Below are 20,966 nucleotides of genomic sequence, written 5' to 3' on the forward strand. Positions count from 1 at the left end.
AATAAACTGTGGAAAATTCTTAAAGAAATGGGAATACCAAACCATCTGACCTGTCTCTTGAGAAACCTGTATGCAGGTCAGGAAGCAACAGTTAGAACTGGACATGGAACAACAGATTGGTTCCAAATAGGAAAAGGAGTATGTCAAGGCTGTATATTGTCACCCTGCTTATTTAACTTATATGCAGAGTACATCATGAGAAATGCTGGGCTGGAAGAAGCACAAGCTGGAATCAAGATTGCCTGGAGAATTATCAATAACCTCAGATATGCAGATGACACCACCCTTATGGCAGAAAGTGAAGAAGAACTAAAGAGCCTCTTGATGAAAGTGAAGGAGGAGAGTGAAAAAGTTGGCTTAAAGCTCAAGTTTCAGAAAACTAAGATCATGGCTTCTGGGCAAATAAATGGGGAAACAGTGGAAACAGTGTCAGACTTTATTTTTGGGGGCTCCAAAAATCACTGCAGATGGTGATTGCAGCCATAAAATTAAAAGACACTTACTCCTTGGAAGGAAAGTTATGACCAACCTGGATAACATATTTAAAAGCAGAGACATTACTTTGCCAACAAAGGTCCGTCTAGTGAAGGCTATGTTTTTTCCAGTGGTCATGTATGGATGTGAGAGTTGGACTGTGAAGAAAGCTGAGAGCCAAAGAATTGATGCTTTTGAACTGTGGTGTTGGAGAAGACTCTTGAGTCTCTTGGACTGCAAGAAGATACAATCAGTCCATCCTAAAGGAGATCAGTCCTGGGTATTCATTGGAAGGACTGATGTTGAAGCTGAAACTCCAATACTTTTGCCACCTCATGCGAAGAGTTGACTCATTGGAAAAGACCCTGATGCTGGGAGGGATTGGGGGCAGGAGGAGAAGGGGATGACAGAGGATGAGATGGCTGGATGGCATCACTGACTCAATGGACATGGGTTTGGGTGGACTCTGGGAGTTGGTGATGGACAGGGAGGCCTGGCGTGCTGCGACTTATGGGGTCACAAAGAGTCGGACATGACTGAGCGACTGAACTGAAACTATGGTTTTCTGTGATGCTCTTTCTTGTGGTGACATTTTTAGCCTTAGGAGGCATTTGTCTTGACTGCATTGGGTCTTCTGTTCCTTCATATACATTTTAGAACTGACTTACTAAAGACCACCAAAAAAGAAAAAACACTCTCAGGATTATGATTGGTATTGAACTAATCTTATAATTTATTTTTATGGAAAATTTAATGATTTTGCCTTCCTACCCTTGAACATAATGCATTTTTGGGTCCTTTTAACGAATTTTGATTAAATTATATCATTTTCTCCATAAGAATTTTACACATAATTTGTTAGATTTATTTCTAGATAGCTCATAATTTTATTGCAATTATATATGTAGCTCTTAGAAATTGCATTTAACTGTTGTTGGTGTTTACAGCAGCAGTAAGTTCTATAAGATGTTGAGTGTAAGCCTGAGGTGTTTCTGAAAATCTTCGTTAGGGTTCTAGTCTTTCTCTGAAAGACCGCCTCCACCTGTTCCTCTGCCTCTTAAGTGAGCACTAAAGATACCTCTTGGAATCAAAGTTAAAGAGTTGGTACATGTTTTGGACTTAAAAACAATGAAACTAATTTATGACCATGGCTATCGAATCTGAGAAAATAGTAGAAATATGGAACTAGGAAAAACATCAGGAGTTGAGCATGTGTTCAAAGGCTGTGTTCTGGAATACAGCAGGGCCCTTGGGAACAGCACAAGGAAAACCTCTACTATTTTTCAGTGACCGTCTCAGTTCCAAGTCACTTAAACTCACAGTAGCATCTTATTTATTGGCATAATTGCAGCAAATTTAGAAAACAAAGACAAAGAAGAAAACAATCTTCAGTAACTGGGCAAACTCTGGAGAACCACTGATAACTTACATGCCTTTCTATCAGTTAGCAACTGGTGTTTGAAACAGAAACGTTCACTTCCTGTAGCATATTATTGACTGAAAGCCAATAGATCTTGGCTGCTCAGTGGGTTCTGAGTTACAGGTGGGTCCAGCTAGGCTCTAGCTATCTCTTGACCCGCCGTGAGCTGGCTGGGTCAACACTTCCCCTGCAATGACCGAAGCCTGGAAGACAAGCCCCACAAGCCTCTGGTACCATCATCTCTGCTGCACTCCTACTGGCCAGCAGGAGGCACTGGCCAAGGCCAACAGCCATGTGGAGAAAGTACACCTGCCTCTAACGTAAGGAGCTGCAAAGTCCCCTGGCAGAGAGTGTGCATACAGAAGGAGGTGACGGTTTGGAGCCGTAGTTCAATCTATCACAGTGTATTTGTGATTTCTAGTCCAACAGTAGAATGCTATCATACAGTAATGTTGGTTTGAACACATATAGTCTCACCACTTCAGTGTTCTACTGATGGATGGGGCAGGAACACGGGTATATTTTTAAATTCCATTTGGTTGACTGATGTACCTGTATATTTGCCTGTAGATTGGGCTGACTCCTCAAGTCCTGTGGAGGCTCCATAAATGATTTTACTTGCTGTTTATCGAGTGAAAATAACCGTCTACTTGCATATCTGAGCACTTTTTGCAGATGTAAGATTTCTCACCAAGTGCACCATCTGATATGCTGTCTGAAATCCCATCCCTTCTGGCCTCATTATTTTGGATCTTAAGCATTTCTAGATACTGCAAGTCTTTAGGTCCTAAGCTGCTGACACCCTGATGATGAGAAGTGGCTTTTGAGGAGCTGACGGCAGCCCCAGGGAGGCTGGGCTTCCTACTCTGTCTCATGCTGGGCGGGCTTGTCCCGTTTCATCTTGAACAAGCACACCTTTCTCCGGAGAGCTGCTCTCTGTTGTGTGTACAAATCAATAGACCAATATGAAGAATTGGGGTTTAAAAAATAATTGTGGATTCTTAATTGGAAGAAGTGCTAGAAGGTGGCAAGGTCCCTCAGCTGGGAAACGCGCTAGCGGATCCCGCTGCAGAGAAGTTGCAGGTTTCGTCCTGCCCAAGCGCTAGTCTGAGCTGAATCATCATGTCATCCTTCCCATGACTCCTCCACTCTCTGATGGTGATAAAGGAGGCAGGATGGTTTGAAATATCAGCAGCACTAATGAGGCACCGCTGACATGAACAAGACAATACCGTCTCAAAATCACTGCGGAAGGGAATTAATAGAAGTCAGATGATTACGTGTGGGCTGCGTCCAAGCTCACTGGGACAACCGAGTCCTTCCAGATGTTAAGTGATTAATAAATAAAGCAAGTCTGACGGAGTCCAGGCTGTGACTGAGGAACTGGTAATCTGGCAGAGAGTCTGGTCTCACATTATCACTTATGGATGTGATTTTTAAGTGACCTTGGGAAACACTTAGGAGTTAAGCAACGGTTTATGCCCTGGAAACTTCTGTGCTGTTCTCAGCTCCGGTAAGTACGGGCGAGAGCAGGAGGTGGCGCCGGGCTGCGAGCGGAGTGGACAGGAAGCCGCAGATCTGGCAGCACGTTCAACAAGGAGAGACTCTCTCTGTTTTAACAAATCCGCATCACATTCTATTTGAAATCATCTTTTCAGTAGATTGTGTTTCCCCGCTAAATTGTAAACTCGTTTGCTCTGCTCAGAATCGTGTTCCCAGAGGCCGGCAGGGCTCCGCGGGTCAGCCGCGATTCGCGGGTGAGGGACCGGCACGAAGGCCAGGCGCAAGCGGCTGCCGTGGGCGGGCGGGGCGCAGGGGGGCGGTTTCACGGCTTCTCGGGTCCCTTTCAGCTCAGTCTTCCCTGAAGGGGCACTGGGCTGGGACGAATAGCCATAAAATAAAATAAAGCGATAAAGTAAAAATAAGCGAGGAGATTGCTTCGGTCTGCGCGGACAGGAGCGGAGGTCTGGAAGCGGGGAACCAGCGGGGCTGCTCGTCTGTTCTCAGGCTCACGGCCACACACGTGCCCTCCCACCCCAAGTGATGAGCCCTCTGACCTCTTATTTACTCACAGGGCAATCACCCTTCACTCCCTGGATCACCCAAGCACCCAGGTTACAGCGCACGATGGTAAAGTTACCCCTGTAATCCAAGTCAGCAGGAATTTGAAGGAGTTCTTGTTTTAACTCAGGGAACCCAGAAAGCTTTTGCAGTCCAACCAAAAATCTTAGAAAGTTTAACTGATTGCTTCTCTGCCTTACTTTTAAAAGTATAACATATTTGAATTGTACTTTATTTTTGAGAAATAGTTTTATTCACTAAAGAGAATGCTTATGTGTTTTAGCAAAAGAACATTTACACAAAACACAAATCCTGACTGTATTTCTCAAACTTATAAAAAAATGTGCCACTCTGACAAATGCCACCGCTGATGAGCCTTCTTAACGATGTTTTACATTTCCAAACAAACAACATAACTAAAAACAAATCAAAGCAGGAGACAAAGCAGCCCATTTCCCCCCAAACATTCTCTCTTACTCCTTTGAGAAGTCTGCATTGCATGATTTGACCCCGAGCAAACCTGTGAAGTGGCTGAAGCTCTATTTCCATCTTTCAGCTGAGCCACAAGGGAAGCCCCATTTCCATCTTTCAGAAGAAGAGCAGGAACAAATTACTAGAACCAACCAAAGACTTGCCACTGAGGCTCTGCATGGGAGTAGGACCCTGGTTTTAAATTCCTGGCCCAGCCTACTGTGGTTTCTAATAATTGAAGTTGAATGTTATGGGGTTGAATGAATTCCTCTCACTAAAATGCGAGGTCAATAGGGAGATGTCTCCTGGAAACATCTCTTTACTTTTAAAATAAAGAATTCCTACAGTGACTTTTTTCTTACAGTCATTATTTCTAATTCAGGTTAATGAAGGAACTTGAGTATCTACATTTTTGACTGTGTATATTTAAGAACTTTTTTTTTTTTAAATAAAGGGATCTTTTGTGTTCATAGCTAGCAATCAAGCTAAGCCTAGAGAGTAATATGAGAGCCAGTTACCTGAAAGAAGTGACTTTTTCTTTCCTTAAATGATGATTAGGAATATAGAGAAAAATTGTAAACAAAATCATTTACGCAGGTCAAGCAGCTGAAACTCATGACGATGAGCACACATGTGGAGAGCAGCCCAGAGTCCCCACGAGAGGCTATCAGTGTCCCTTCTTAAAGGGCTATCTTGAAAGAATCTACAGCCTCTTGCTAAATAGCAGAGTCAGTCCTTTCACTGCTTGTGGGGCCTCTGTATTCTGCTTCTGCAGGTGTGAACTGACTCTTCCCCGGGGCTGCTGTGGGCCCCACTTCTCAGCGTTGAGTTAATCCCAGCACACAATGTCCTGGGTGAGCAGTTCTAGAGTTGTCTGAGACAAAATGCAAACATGTTGAGTGAGGGGAAGGAGAAGGAAAAGGTGGGCCAAAAGGTGAGGAAATACATTGATTGAGAAAAATATGGAGTTAAGAGTAGAACCAAATTTTTCAACACTTACTTGGAAGTGTCAGAGGAGAGGAAACTTCTCTTTCAGCTTTTCTGCTACCATCTCTAATTGCATAGCCTCTCAAAGAGACCTTCTTAGAAAATCCCACTTCACAGAGAAATTAGCATCCCCATGACTTATCCCATTGTTTATATGAAGAAGAGTAATGAACATTGTTGAATAATAATACAAAAGTGATGGGTAATATTTACTGAGCACTTACCATGTGCAAGATACTATGCCAGATACTTTTCTTGCACCATCTGTATCATTTAATTCCTACAATAATTATAAGAGGTAGACATCATCATCCCCACATCAGGGACAGAATAAATAGAATTCTGGAATTCAGACCATGGCTGATCTGACTCCAAAGGTTGCTATTTTCTCTATATATGAATGCTGCCCAAACTGTTGGGTAAGGGCCAGGGGTGAACAATGATGTACAGGGGCTGTGCATTAAGGCAGGTACATCTTGAAAGGGCAATTCTCTTGAAGGATTTGGTGAAAAGGTTTTGAATTTTTGAGCTCTTAAAGTGCAACCTAGACAGCACATTAAAAAACAGAGACATTACTTTGCCAACAAAGGTCCATCTAGTCAAGGCTATAGTTTTTCCAGTAGTCATGTATGGATGTGAGAGTTGGACTGTAAAGAAAGCTGAGCACCAAAGAATTGATGCTTTTGAACTGTGGTGTTGGAGAAGACTCTTGAGAGTCTCTTGGACTTAAAGGAGATCCAACCAATCCATCCTAAAGGAGATCAGTCCTGGGTGTTCATTTGAAGGACTGATGCTGAAGCTGAAACTCAAATACTTTGGGCACCTGATGCAAGAGCTGACTCATTTGAAAAGACCCTCATTTGAGAACACCCTGACCCTGAAAAGATTGAAGGCAGGAGGAGAAGGGGATGACAGAGGATGAGATGGTTGGATGGCATCACTGACTCAATGGACATGAGTTTGAGCAAGCTCCGGCAGTTGGTGGTGGTCAGGGAAGCCTGGCGTGCTACATTCCGTGGGGTTGCAAAGAGTCAGACATGACTGAGCAACTGAACTGAACTGAATTGAAAGTGCAAGTGTTGCAAGTGTTAGTCGCTCAGTCGTACCCGACTCTTTGTGACTCCATGGACTGCAGCCCACCAGGCTCCTCTGTCCATGGGGCTTTCCAGGCACGGATACTGGAGTGGGTTGCCATTTCCTTCTCCAGGGGATCTTCCTGACCCAGGGATTGAAGCCAGGTCTTCTTCACTGCAGGCAGATTCTTTACCATCTGAGCTGCGAGGGAAGCCTTGAGCTCTTAAAAAAGTTGTCAAGTAAGTTGAAAACAAAATCACAACTCTTGCCTTGACAGGTGGCTCAACACATTTTGTCTAATAAGACTCAGGGGATTGAAAATTTTATGTTCAGCAGTCACAAAGTTGGCTTTTTCAGTTTGTTAATTTGGTAGTAGCTGTGGTAAGAGCATGTTCAAGAGGTTAGAAAGACTTGTTGACTAGTCAGTCCACTGAAATACATGAGCATAAACTGAAATCCTTGGCAAATTTGGCCAAAATTAAATGTTTATTTTCTCGAAAGTGTCGAGTTTTCCTCTTGCAAAAGAGTGGGACTTTCTTCTTTTATTAAACACTGGTTCCCACTGGAATATAATCTCCCTGAAACCACAAACTTGTCTGTTTTGTTTCACTACTCTATCCTCAGAACATTTTCCAGAGTGCACCACATGTTTGATAGACATATGCTGAATGAATACAATGAATTAAAATTACACAAAATGTTAGCAGTTCAACTTCCTGCCACAGCTGTGTTCCACCAAATAATTTGTTTGTAAACAGATACTATGTCTAATTTTACTTCTGTTTGCAAGGACTTTCCTGATACCAAAAGACTAAAAATATGGGGTAGGAACTTTACAGTCAGTTTTCATTTACCTCATCTAGTTGAACTTTAAACTGGAAAAATGGATCAGTGGTTGAAGGCAGGAAATTTGAATGTGAGAAATTGGTGAAAATATACAGCATAATAAGAAACGTTCAGAAGATTCTAACAACACAGGAAGTGAAGATATAAATATAGATATATAGATACAACAATTTCCCTTGGATTCTCCACAATGAACCCCCACACCCTAACTTTAACTAGCTAATAAGGTCGTGAGCAGCATTAGTTAACCTAAAACTGTGTGACATATCAACACAGGAGGATGGGGAAATTACTCTTTTTTAATCATGAGCTGTTCAACCAGAGTGCCAAGACCATTCAATTGGGAATGTTCTTTCAACAAATCGTGTTGGGAAGACCTGATACACACATGCAAAAAAAAAAAAAAAAAAAATGAAGCTTGACCCCTACAGGATACAACAGAAAAAAATTAACTCAGAATGGATCAAAGTATTAAACATAAGTGCCAAAACTATGAGACTTTCAGAGGAAAACATAGGGAGAAAGATTCATGACATTTGATTTGACAATGATTCTTTGGACAGCAAAGGCACAGGCAACCTGAGAAAAATAGACAAGGTGGACTCCATCAAAATTAAAAACTTATATACAGCAAAGGATATGATCAGCAGAGTAAAAAGGCAACCCATAGCAAGGGAGAAAATATTTGCAAATTATTTTTCTAAAAAGGAATTGATATCCAAAATATATAAAGAACTTGTACAACAAAATGTTTAAAAACAGGCAAAGGATTTGAATAAAAATTTCTCCAAAGAAGGTATATCAATGGCCATTAAGTATGTAAAAAGATGTTCAACATCACTTGTCTCTGGGGAAATGCAAGTCAAAACCTCAATGAGACAACACGTTACACCATTTGGCTAGGTATTATCAAAAACCAGAAAATGCAAGTGTTGGGAAGGATGAGGAGAAATCCAAAGTCTGGGGCATTACTGTGGGAATGCAAAATGGTGCAGCTGCTGTGGAAAATGATATGCATGCACGTGTGCTCAGTCGTGTCTAACTCTGCAACCCCATGGACTGCAGCCCACCAGGCTCCTCTGTCCACGGGATTATCCAGGCAAGACTATTGGAGTGGGTTGACATTTCCTACTCCAGGGGATCTTTCCGACCTGGGGATCAAACCCACGTCCTTTGCATCTCCTGCACTGGCAGATGGATTCTTTACCACCTGGGAAACCCCCAGGGAAAATGATATGACAATTCCTCAAATAATTCAACATAGAATTATTGATCTATGATATGATCAAAGCAATTGATCATATATGATCCAGCAATTTCCATCCTGGGGTTATAGCCCAAAGAAATGAAAGCAGAGACCAGAACAGCTATTTGAACACCTATGTTCACAAGCAACATTATTCACAGTAGCCAAAATGTGGAAGCAATTCATGTGCCCATCAATTGATGACAGATAGACAACATGTAGGACATACATACCATGGAACACTATACTATGAATAAATGATATGAGATTCAAACAAGTCTTGTTGTGGATACAGGTTTTGAGTTCTCTTTCTTCAATACCAGGAGGGGAGTACCTAAATCATTGGATAAGTTATGTTTTTAATTTTATAAGAAACTGCTGCCCTTCTTCTAAAACTGACTTCAGAATCTTGTACTTCATGAGCAATGTATGAAAGTTCTAGAAGCCTCACTTCTCAATGCAAGGCCATGCTTGATTTTTAGATTATTGCCTATTGTTATGGGTGTGAAGTGATACTGCATTGTGATTTTTGATTGTCTTCAATGACTAATGGTGACAAGCAAGTTATTACGTGCTTACTGGCCATTCATATATCTTATGTTGTGAAATGTCTGCTCAAATTTTTACTCATTTTAGTCCGATTGTTTGTCTTTTTGTTACAGATTGATTACAGTTTCTTATATATTTTAGAGTACTTTGTTAGCTATATGCATTGTAAATATTTTCTTCCAGTCTGTTTTATCTTTTCATTCTCTTAAAGTGCATTTTTATGAACAGAAGTTGTTGACTTTGATGAACTTGAGCTTATCACATTTCATTTTGTGGTTGATAGATTTTTTTTTTATTGTTGCTTTGTTTTTGTTTCATGTCTAGAGACATTTTCGCCTACCTCAAGTTCAGAAAGATATATTTTCTGTTTTCTTCTAGAAGATTTAGAGCTTATGGTTTTATGTTTAGGTGTAAAATCTATCTTGTATGACCAGTAAGACTTGGGCAAGGAATCAGAGGACAGAAAGCACAGAAGACAGGTGAGGAGTCACAAAACTTAGTGATGGGCGGCTTGCAAAGTTTTCTGGGTTACTCAGGCTCCTTCTGAAGTTCTTATAATGGGCTAGTCAGAGGGATGAAGGCAGGGGTGGGGTCAGCTTCTCAGGCTTTTGGAAGACAGTGATTACCACTCCCCATCGCAGAGGGTCCCCACCCTTACTGCCTGTGGAAGTGGTCCCAGTTTTAAAAACAGCCGTGAACACCCCAGAGGCCGGGACACAAATGGCACGGCGGGTGGTGCACGACCTCCCCCTTCTCCGTGTGGGCTCGGGGGTGTGGAGCGGGCGCCGCTAAGGAGGGCCAGACGAGAATCTGAGGCCTCGGCCTGCAGACCAGAGCCGGCAGAGTGACCACGCCCTCAGGACTGTAGACGAAGAAAAATCTTCCCAGGGGAGGGCTTCCTGGCCAGGGAAGCAGGCTCTGAGCCTGAGAACCGCGTGGAGGGGTGGTGAGAGGGTACCGGCCGCCACCAAGGGCTTTAGGGGTTCCGTGGAGACAGCAGCAGCCCTCGTGGTCTTCGGCTGGGCCCAGGACCGGGGCTGTGGCCTCGACTCCAGGGCGGTAACGGCCCGACCCAAAGTCGGTGGGGCTGCTCCACACCACCTTTAGATCCAGCCTCTGGATTTGACTCGACCAGCCAGAATGTTTCCAAAATTTGTCTGTGCCCCCAAATAGGGGAATGTCCACCCAGACAAAGCACCAAATAGACAAACTGCAGGATGTCAGCTGGACTTTGTTTACTGCCGTGACTTCTACTGGGCGGAGCGGGGAGCACGAAATGCTCTGTTTCTGCGGAGTTTGAGCCTAAGGAGGATTTCAGTCTTGAGTGTTACGTAACAGCCTGGAAGCTAGTCCCGGAAAGAGCTGGCGCCCTGTCCCAGGCAGCACAGCGTCCGAGCATCACTCTGTTTAGCCTCAGACCTGGACATTCCAAAGGGGGGCCGCTTTACTCATCTTTGCATTCCTCCTGCCTGGCATGTTCTCAAACTTGGTAGATATTTGAGCTCATTAATCAAAGGATGACTAAACAGTCAGGTGGCTGCCAGACTTGCGTGCTAATTAAGAATGTGCTTTGAGACCTTTCAGAGTCTTCTTTTTTTAGAAGTTATTACATGAGGAAAGTCTCTCCAGATCCCCTTGACCCTGGGGACCATTAGCTGGCTTTTGAGAAGAGCTGACCACCTCTCAGTGAGCCCACAAGTTCATCCTGGTCCTCTTCTCTTGGACTGTGACCATAAATGCTTTGCAGAATGTGATCTCATTTGGAAAGATGCTAATTTTAGAAATAAATCTATTTCTCCATAAACTTGAGTTTTGGTTCTGGAGGATGTTTTGGCCAAAATCTCCATTTGCTTAGGCACTTTTTTGGCTATGGCTTTTTGGCTTTGGTGATTCAGTAATGAGACGTGAGATGCTGGGAACAGACCTGCATTTAGACTTGGCAGACATGGGAGAACTGCTTTGTCTGAGTGATAAACAGGGAGAAGGAGACTCATTCCGACTCTTGAGTTTGGACATCTCAAAGCATAAACATTCAGCACTATCCCTGGCAGGCCCTAGGCCTGGGGCATGAGAAGTCTGTAAACAAGTTTGCAATGGAGAGAGACAGCTCACTGCTCCCGTGATGCTGACAACCGCCACACGGGCTCGCAGGCCTCTGCCTCCAGACGGCGTGTGGACGCCCTCAGCACTTTGCAGGGCACTGGGCAGTGGGCTGGGGCTCTCCCAGAATCACCCGGGATCCTGACTGAGCCCAGAGCTGACTCGGGCAAGAGGCATATCCACTTTCAGTGTTTTCTCTCCACTTTCATTTCTCCAAAGAATTGTTAATAATATTACACCACCTTATATTTTTTGCAAGCTTTATAATTTACTTAGCACTGTCACATATCTTGCACATTAATATTTTGAAACTATTAAACTGATGGTCTTTTTAAAACCTCTTCTCTTCTGCAAAGACTGCCCTCCAGATGTCATTCTGTTTTCATGGAATCAGGTAAGTGAGGTACGCAAATGCTTTGGGGAGGAGATGGCAGAGAAATGCCTCTCTGCATGAGAGAACGTGAGCAGGGCCTATGGCCGGGATGGAGGAGGAGGAGGAGCATGAAGTCAGCCAGCATCTCGGCTCCTGTTTCTCCCTCAGTTCGAGTTGAAATGCCAGAAGCTAGGGGAGGGGATTAGAGAGGTTGTGGATAAAGCCAGATGTTTCAGGATGTGTGCTCCAACCCCCCTCAGGACTCTCAGAGTATCCATTCCCCATGTTGGCAGGCCCCAGCCAGTGTGAGTGACCTCCAGCAGGAAGAGCTGGGGTAGTCGGCACTTACCTCCTATAGCCATAGAAAGAACCAGAAACAGGCACACAGCCTTGGGGACACAGACAGTAACTGAGCTAGAATGCAGTGGGCTTCCAGTGCAGAGACAGTTGTAGACCTCAACTTGCACTCTTTCTTCCATGGTTGTGCTGTGGCAGAAGCTGCCCAACATGGACACTCTGAGAATAGGAAGGATATATGCCTTGGATGCCCTTGGTCTGGCCTTGTGAGCTATGGCCAAATATGGAAGCAAATATGGAAAGAATAGCCTTCACTACTCTCAGGTGCTCCCCAGGAGAACCTCCCACCTGTGGGGCTCCATGTTCTTTTTTCTTCTAATGGGCGAACGTCAACACTATGAGCAAAGTTGGAAGCCAAGTGTTAAAAAAGATGAGGTGACAGAGTGCCCATCGGGCAGTCTTTGAGCTGATTATTCACATGATTAACTGCATGTTAAATGTTAGAGCACATCATGGGACATGCCGGGCTGGACTAAGTACAAGCTGGAATCAAGATTGCGGGAGAAATATCAACAACCTCAGACACACAGGTGACACCACCCTTATGGCAGAAAGCAAAGAAGATCTAAAGAGACTCTTGATGAAAGTGAAAGAGGAGAGTGAAAAAGTTGGCTTAAAACTCAACATTCAGAAAACTAAGATCATGGCATCCGGTCCCATCACTTCCTGGAAAATAGACAGGGAAACAATGAGACTATTTTTGGGGGCTCCAAAATCACTGCAGATGGTGACTGCAGCCATTAAATTAAAAGACGCTTGCTCCTTGGAAGAAAAGCTATGACCAACCTAGACAGCATATTAAAAGGCAAAGGACTTTGTCAACAAAAGTCCATCTAGTCCTATGGTTTTTCCAGTAGTCATGTATGGACATGATAGTTGGATAAAGAAGATTGAGCACCGAAGAACTGATGCTTTTGAACTGTGGTGTTGGAGAAGACTCTTCAGAGTCCTTTGGACTGCAAGGAGATCAAACTAGTCAATCCTAAAGGAAATCATCCCTGAATATTCATTGGAAGGACTGATGCTGAAGCTGAAACTCCAATAGTTTGGCCACCCAATGCGAAGAACAGACTCACTGGAAAAGACCCTGATACTGGGAAAGATTGAAGGCAGAATGAGAAGGGGACGACAGAGGATGAGATGGTTGGATGGCATCACTGACTCAAGGGACATGAGTTTGAGTAAGCTCTGAGAGTTGGGGATGGACAGGGAGGCCTGGCATGCTTCAGTCCATGGGGTGGCAAAAAGTCAAACACAATTGAGTGACTGAACTGCATGTTAAAGACACCCTTTTCCTGATGGCCAGGGACCCACTTAGTTATCTGTTAATTCAGTTAAAAATAAAATTTCATTGTTTTAAAGTGCTGGCATTTTGTGGTTTATTTGTAATAGTACCCAGCATTACCTTAACTAATACAACCAGGCACTAATCATGCCTTTTGGTTTCAAAGACTAACAAATAGCAGAGCTACACTCAAAGAACACAGCCTAATGAGGAGGACAAGCAGATAAGTAAACAGCTTTTTCTATAGTGCGTCAAGTATAGTGAAACAACTGTGAAGAGGGTGGTGGCAGGTTGCCCAAGAGGGAAATCTAACAGAACTGGGAGTTGCCAGCCTGGGAAACAGCACAGAGACTGGTGGAGGAGGTCTAAAGCATGCACGGGAATTCAGCACGAAGCACCCAGGGCACAAACAACATGGGAGAATTTTAGATGCTCCGCTCTAGATGAAAGAAGTCAGATTAAGGCTCAGTTTTCTATAATTCTTCTAATATGACACCTGCAGTAGGCAAATTGCCAAATAGAGACTGATAAATTTTGACCAGGGGCTAGGGATACAAGAAGGTGTTGACTACAAAGGACCATGAAGGAATTTTGGAAATGTTCCTACAAATGTTGATGGAAATGTTCTACATCTGATATTGATAGTGGTTACATGTCAGTATGTACTTGTCAAAGTTCATAGAAATGTATACTTAAATGGGTGAATTTAAATTATTATAACTCAATTTTTAAAATGCTCTGCAAAAAGGAAAATTTTATGTCTTTTTTTTAAAATAAAAAAGTAAAAATTATACCATGCAAACACTAATCAAAAGCAATCTGAATCAACAATTTTAATATAAAAATAGACCTCAGAAAAGAGAACACTATCAGGTAAAAAGTGAGATATTTCATAATGACAAATAAAATCATTTCATGTAGAATATCCATCCTAGATAAGTGTTCATGAAACAATAAAGCTTCAGAATATGTGCAGCAAAATCTAAAAGAGCTTAATGACAAATAAATGTGGTCAAAAAAAATTCTCCAACCATGAGAAACTTAAAAAGTAAGAGAAATTAAACACACACTAATCAGAGAAAGAAAAAATTAAAATAGCAGAAATCAGTGAAGTAGAAATAAAACAAAAGAGAAAGTTAAAATAAAAAATTTGACTGTTTGAAATGAACAATAAAGTAATAAACCTCTAGCCACATGGGTAAGGAAAAGCAACCAAAAAGCACAGATTACCCACTGGGGAACAGACGGGACAACACTGCAGATGCTTTATATATAAAAGATTAACAAGGGACACTGTGAATGCTAATCAATTTGAAAGCAAGTGGACGAACTCTTTGAAAAACATAAATTACTAAAATTTGCTCAATGTATGACTTTGATATCCCACTGTCTATTAAAATTGGAGAAAATTGAATTCATGGTAAAAATACTATAAAAAAGAAAAACCCCATTCCAGTCCCTAGTAAACTCTACCAAACAGTGAAAAAAAAAAAAACATAAAAACCCTTCTACACAACCCGTTCCAGTAAAGGAAGAGGAAAGAACACTTAACTACTGCTTTGTGAGAATAGCATTATCCTAACACCAAAAGCAAATTGAAACATCACTATAAAACTATAGAAAACAATATCTCTCATGAACATAAATAGAAAAGTCCTCACCAAAATATAAGCAAAGTGAATAAGCAGTACATAAAAGGGAAAATTTGCTATGACTAACTAGAGTCTTCCCAAGTTACGCAAGTTTGTTTTAACAGTCAAAACTCAGGGAATGTAGTTCACCATATTGAGAGACTAAAAACAAAACAAAACAAAACAAAACACACAATAGAATGAAAAGGCACAGATAACATTTTTTTCTTCCCACAAAATTCAACATCAGTGCAATGTAGCTAATCATAAATAGAAGGAAATTTTGGAAACACCTACAGCTAACACTCTACTGAACAATGATAGGTAATTATTTTCCCTTTAAGGTCAGGACTAAGGCAATTTAGTCACCTTTGTCACCACTTCTATTCAGTATTGCATGACGGCCCTTTCCAGAGCATTAAGGGGGAAAAAATTAACCCATGCGGATTCAAAAGGAATTAGTAGAACTGACTTTTTTCACAAACAACGTAACTGTCTATCTGTTGTTGTTATTCACTCACCAAGTTGTGTCTGATTCTTCGTGACACCATGGACTGCAGCACGCCAGGCTTTCCTGTCCCTCACCATCTCCCAGAGTTTGCCCAAGTTCATGTCCATTCAAGCAGTGATTCCATCCAACCATCTCATCCTCTGTTGTCCCCTTCTCTTGCCTTCAATCTTTCCCAGCATCAGGGTCTTTTCCAATGAGCCGGCTCTTCTCATCAGGTGGCCAGAGTATTTGAGCTTCAGCTTCAGCATCAGTCCTTCCAAAGAGTATTCAGGGTTGATCTCTGTGAGGCCAGCAGAAGTAACGCAACTTAGATTAGGAGTAGGCCTTCCTACTATCAGGTAGCTTTTGCTTAACAATGACCACTGTTTGCCAATTAGGACCAATTAGCTTTCACCGATGTTTGCCAATTAGGAAATTAGGAACGGGGCGGAAACCCCCAAGGAAAGTCCCGCGCGCGCAAAAGTATTGACCAATGAAATTGCTTTGCAAACGTGTAACCAATCTGCTTCTCACCCTATAAATTTGTGTAAGAGCTTGGGCTCGGGGCTCTCCGACTCGCACCACTGCGTTGGTTGCGGGCGGAGAGTCCTGGCTCGAGTCAGTAATAAACTTCCCTTCCTGCGAGTTGCATTGTCTTGGAGGCCTTCTCTCTTCCCCCTCAGGTGTTCGGACATCGGGCATAACATTTGGGGGCTCGTCCGGGATCCCTTTACCGGGGGAAGAGAACACTTCCAGGACAGAGGGGAAGGATAGATAATAGCACCGGTGCTCAGGAAAACTCAGGGGGCCCGAAAACCCAGCGCTGTGTTGTCAGCTGTCCGTGTGTTTGTCTTTGGCTCTCCGTGTTTGTGTGTGTGTCGGCATTGTCTCAGGCAGGACAGGAAGTCCAGAGTAATTCCGGGGCCCTGCTGTAAAGCAGGGAGGTATCTGGCACAGGAGAAAGCTTTCTCTAGCTGGCATAAGGCCGAGGCCAGCAAGCGCACTGGAAGGCAGCCGGCTCTGTGGGAAGGAGAGTTCCTCTCCTGATCCTGAGTCTGGTCTGGTCAGGGGGCCCAAAAACCCAGCGCTGTGTTGTCGGCTGACGTTTGTCTGTCTGTGTGTTTGTCTTCGGCTCTCCGTGTTTGTCCATGTTTGTGTGTGTGCCGGCATTGTCTCTGGTTTTTAATTAGACTCTTTTCAGGCAGGAGTTTCAGTGAACAGGCGAATGGTTGTGGGGCAATTGATGAGTCCCGGCCAGGGCTACACTCTGGCGGACTCTGAAGGCCCTACAATAAGTGAGCCTCAGTAACCAGAGCCCAACCAGGTGAAACTCTCCTTTCACTATGATTGTCAGCAGCTGTTGCAGGAGCAAATTCTGGCAGAAGCGCAGAAACGGGTCCCAGGGGCCGACGGGAGGCCAACCGCCCAGCCTCATCTCGTGGACAAGAGGTTTCCTCTGTTGCGGCCTAACTGGGATTTTGAATGAGTGGAAGGTAGGGAGCATCTCCGAGTGTACCACCAGACTCTGATGGCTGGCCTGCGGGCCACAGCAAGAAAGCCGATTTAGTAAGGCAAGAGCCCACTGAGAGCCCGGCAGCCTTCCTAGAGAGGCTAATGGAAGCTTTCAGGCAATATACACCTACGGACCCCCAGGCTGAGGAGTCACGCGCTGCAGTCCTGTTAGCATTTGTAAATCAGGCAGCCCCAGATATTAGGAAGAAATTACAAAAGATAGGGGGATTGGGGGAACAGACGATGCAGGATTTATTGAAAGCAGCTGAAAAGATATTTAATAATAAGGAGACCCCAGAAGAAAGGGAAGAATGAATTCGACGGGAGGAAAGGGAATTAGCTGAGAAGATCAGGAAGGATAGAACGAGGGAAAATGGGAAGAACCAGAGGGAGCTAGCCCAGATTCTTTATGTGGGGATAAAAGCCAGAACAGAATTGAGGGAACCTCAAGACCCTTGGACGAGAGAAAAACAGAAATCAAAAAGGCAGGCCCTAAAGACAGGGACACTGGGAAAACGAGTGCCCTAAGAGGGACCTGAGGAGAGGTATGACCCAGAGAGAGAGAATTTCCCCTGGAACTCGAGTTCTATATGCGGGGGAAGACAGTGACTAGGGGAGTCAAGACTCGGCACCCCTCCCCAAGTCCTGGGTAACCACAGAATGAAAAGTAGATCTGGGGACCCACCAGGTGTCCCATTCGTTTTTGGTGATACCAGAATGCCCAGCCCCTCTACTTGGAAGAGACTTGTGGCCGATGGCATTCCCTGTGGATATGTTGGATAATTGCAGTCATGAGGAACTGGAAAATTCTGCTGAAGATTACATGTTAGATCTGAGGTACGGGGACCCTGAAAATCTGGAATGTCTTCGTATTAGCCTGTCAAATGTAGGCTTTGTACCTCTCTATGGTGGAGATCACTCACAGCTATGGCACTTTACCTTGCTGATCAGTGGTGGGCTATTGAAAACATCTGTCTCTTCTAGAGAGGCTTAAGCAGGTGAGAACTCTTGGGGAGAGAGTGGTTAAAGCAGGAAATGGAGAGAAATGAGATCTCATTCCTGTGTCATAGCAGTACTGATTATGCTAAGATTTTGTGGAAGAAAGGAGAGGCCATTGGGTTTTATTCAGTTAAGCCTACAGAGCTGGGAGAATGACAGCCATGGATGGACTTGGATCCCTAGCCTTAAGAGATGAATAAATACCCCTTGGCCTGGGCTGAAACGGCAGGGATGGGACTGGCCAAACAGACATCCGGTCGTCATCGAGCTAAAGGCCTAGGCAACTCCTGTGAGGGTGAGATAGTACCCCATGAGCCAGGAAGCTAGGTGGAGGATCACTCCCCACATTCGACGTCTCATGGATGCCGGAATTCTCAAGCAGTGTCAATCCCCTTGGAACACCCCCTTACTGCTGGTGAAGAAGCCACGGGGGACAGATTAGCTGTGAGAAGTCAACAAATGAGTGAGTGACATACACCCCACTGTCTCTAACCCGTATACACTGTGTTGGACTTGAAAGATGCCTTTTTCAGCCTACCCCTGGCGGCCCAGAGCCAGGAGATATTTGCCTTTGAGTGGACCGAGGGGGAAGGCCAACCGGTAATCCCACAGAGGTTCAAGAGGCGCTGAGTGAGGACCTCTACGAATATCGGACTTGCCACCCAGAGGTCCTTCTGCTACATGATTAATAGCCTGGCAAGAGGTCACCTGTTTGGGGTGTAAGATCAGGCAGGGGCAAAGGTGGCTAACCCAGGCCATGAAGGCCCAAGACCCCCCGCCAGGTGAGAGTGTTTCTGGGGACTGTTGGATATTGCAGACTGTGGATCATGGGGTTTGCTGAGAAGGCTCGGCCCTTTTATGAGGGAAGTAAAGAGACCCCAAACTGGACTTGGACTGAGCCAATGAAACAGGCTTTCCAGACACTCAGGCGGGCCCTACTAGAAGCCCCAGCCCTTGCCCTGCCTAACCCAAATAAGCCATTCCAGCTCTTTGTAGCTCCATGATTGCAGCGAGATACTGGCTGAGGCCCTGGTGGCATGAAAAGACTTAACTGATGTACCCCTAGACAACAGTGAGCTAGTATGGTTCACCGACGGGAGCAGCTATGTAAGAGATGGGCAAAGGAAAGCTAGAGTTGCCAAATATGGCTCCGTGAAGTTTTATGCATTGTGTGGCTTTGGTGGGGTCTTAAGTTGTGGTCTGACACACACTGCTGTTGTTCCTCTGGATTTGGTGAAATGCCGTATGCAGGTGGACCCACAGAAGTACAAGGGCATTCTTAATGGATTTTCAGTTACACTCAAAGAGGATGGTTTCCGTGGTTTGGCCAAAAGATGGGCCCCGACCCTCATTGGCTACTCCCTGCAGGGGCTTTGCAAGTTTGGCTTTTACATGCTTGGAGAGAATGCCTATCTGTGGCACACATCACTGTATCTGGCTGCCTCTGCCAGTGCTGAATTCTTTGCTGACAATTAACTTGGGCCCGCCTCCCACAGGGGTTCAAGAACTCCCTAATGAGGCTCTGAGTGAAGCTATGGAAGCTGCTAAAGTTCAAGTTCAAACCCAACCAGGTTATGGTAACACTCTGAGGGATGCAGCTCCCAAAATGTATGAGGAAGAAGGCTTAAAGACGTTCTACAAGGGGGTTGCTCCTCTTTGGATGAGACAGATACCATGAAGTTTGCCTGCTTTGAACGTACTGTTGCCGATTCCGTGGTGTCTGTGTTGAATAAGGAGAAGGGTAGCAGTGCCTCTCAGATCCCCAAGAGACTTGGATTTAGAGGTGTATGGAAGGGTATCATCATGATCAGCACTCTGACTGCACTACAGTGGTTTATCTATGATTCTGTGAAGGTCTACTTCAGGCTCCCTCGCCCTCCTCCCCCTGAGATGCCAGAGTCTGAAGAAGAAGCTTGAGTACACTCAGTAGATAAATGAAAGCAAATATGGACTGAATCTGCGTGTTGATCAGTGTTTGAGGAAAACACAACTGAACTAGAGATAATCCAGGCTTGCAAAGCGTGAACGAGGTACCGAGGGGAAGAGCCAGGGCAACACTGGGAGATTTCACTGAGGTAAGGCCAGGCAAGTACAGGTATCACTATATGTTGGTTCTGGTAGATACCTTCTCTGGGTGAGTGGAAGGGAGAGCTTAGAGGAGATAGTGCCTAGGTATGGGCTGCCAGTGACTATGGGCTCTGATAACGGACCTGCCTTTGTGAGCCAGATTGTACAAGGGCTGGCCCAAGCTCTGGGGATGAAATGGAAGTTATAATCCCCAGAGCTCAGGACAGGTTGAGAGAATGAATCAGAACGAAGTTGGCAATAGAGACTGGTGGGGACTGGGTGACCCTCCTTCCCTTCGCACTCTTTCAGGCACGTAACACCCCTTATAAGCTGCCCTTTTGAGATTCTGTATGGAAGACCCCCTCCTGTGTGTATTAGAACCTAGATGGAAAGGCCCTTATGTTGTTTTCCTTACCACTCCTACTGCTGTAAAGGTCGACGGGATTGGACCCTGGGTTCACTGCAATCACGTGTGGCAAGCCACACCGGAAGAACAGGAGCAGAATGGAAGGCAAGACCTCACCCCGTCAAATCCTTTGACTCATCTGCCGGGAGGTCTCCTAATTCTCCTGCTGATTATTGCAGGAGCTGAAGCTGTGTAACCTCTTGTGATGGGCCCCGGGAATGGGACATAGGAAACAGATTTGATAGACCAGAGTGTGGTGCAACCCGCAGGGCCAAGTACCTCAGATATGGGTGAACCAAGCTTTACCATCTCTGCAAGGCCAAGGGCTTTCCTCCCTACGAGCTGCTGTAGATGACTTGATTTTTCTCCAACAGGGTAGGGTGTGCAAGGTTTCTATGCAGACCATACAAGAGTGGTAAGAGAATCAATCAGTCACTTAGAGAAGTTTGACTTCCTTGTCTGAGGTGGTCTTGATTAGAAAGAGAGAACGGGAAGCCCAGCAGAGATGGTTTGAGTCTTGTTTTCAACTACCTTAATTTCCACCCTCCTGGGTCCACTTATAGTGTCAGCGGCCCAAGATGGAAAAGAGAAAGATTCCTCTACTTGAACAACAGACAG

The 20,966-nt window shown here is 44.5% G+C and overlaps 1 pseudogene; it reads left to right on the top strand.

Annotated features, from left to right (window-relative positions):
• The first annotated feature begins 17,630 nt into the window (after nt 1-17,630).
• Nucleotides 17,631-19,805, top strand: LOC122437912 (annotated as a pseudogene).
• Nucleotides 19,806-20,966: the final 1,161 nt, after the last annotated feature.

This window comes from Cervus canadensis, chromosome 3 (assembly GCF_019320065.1).
Source record: "Cervus canadensis isolate Bull #8, Minnesota chromosome 3, ASM1932006v1, whole genome shotgun sequence".
NCBI classification, from domain to species: Eukaryota; Metazoa; Chordata; class Mammalia; order Artiodactyla; family Cervidae; genus Cervus; species Cervus canadensis.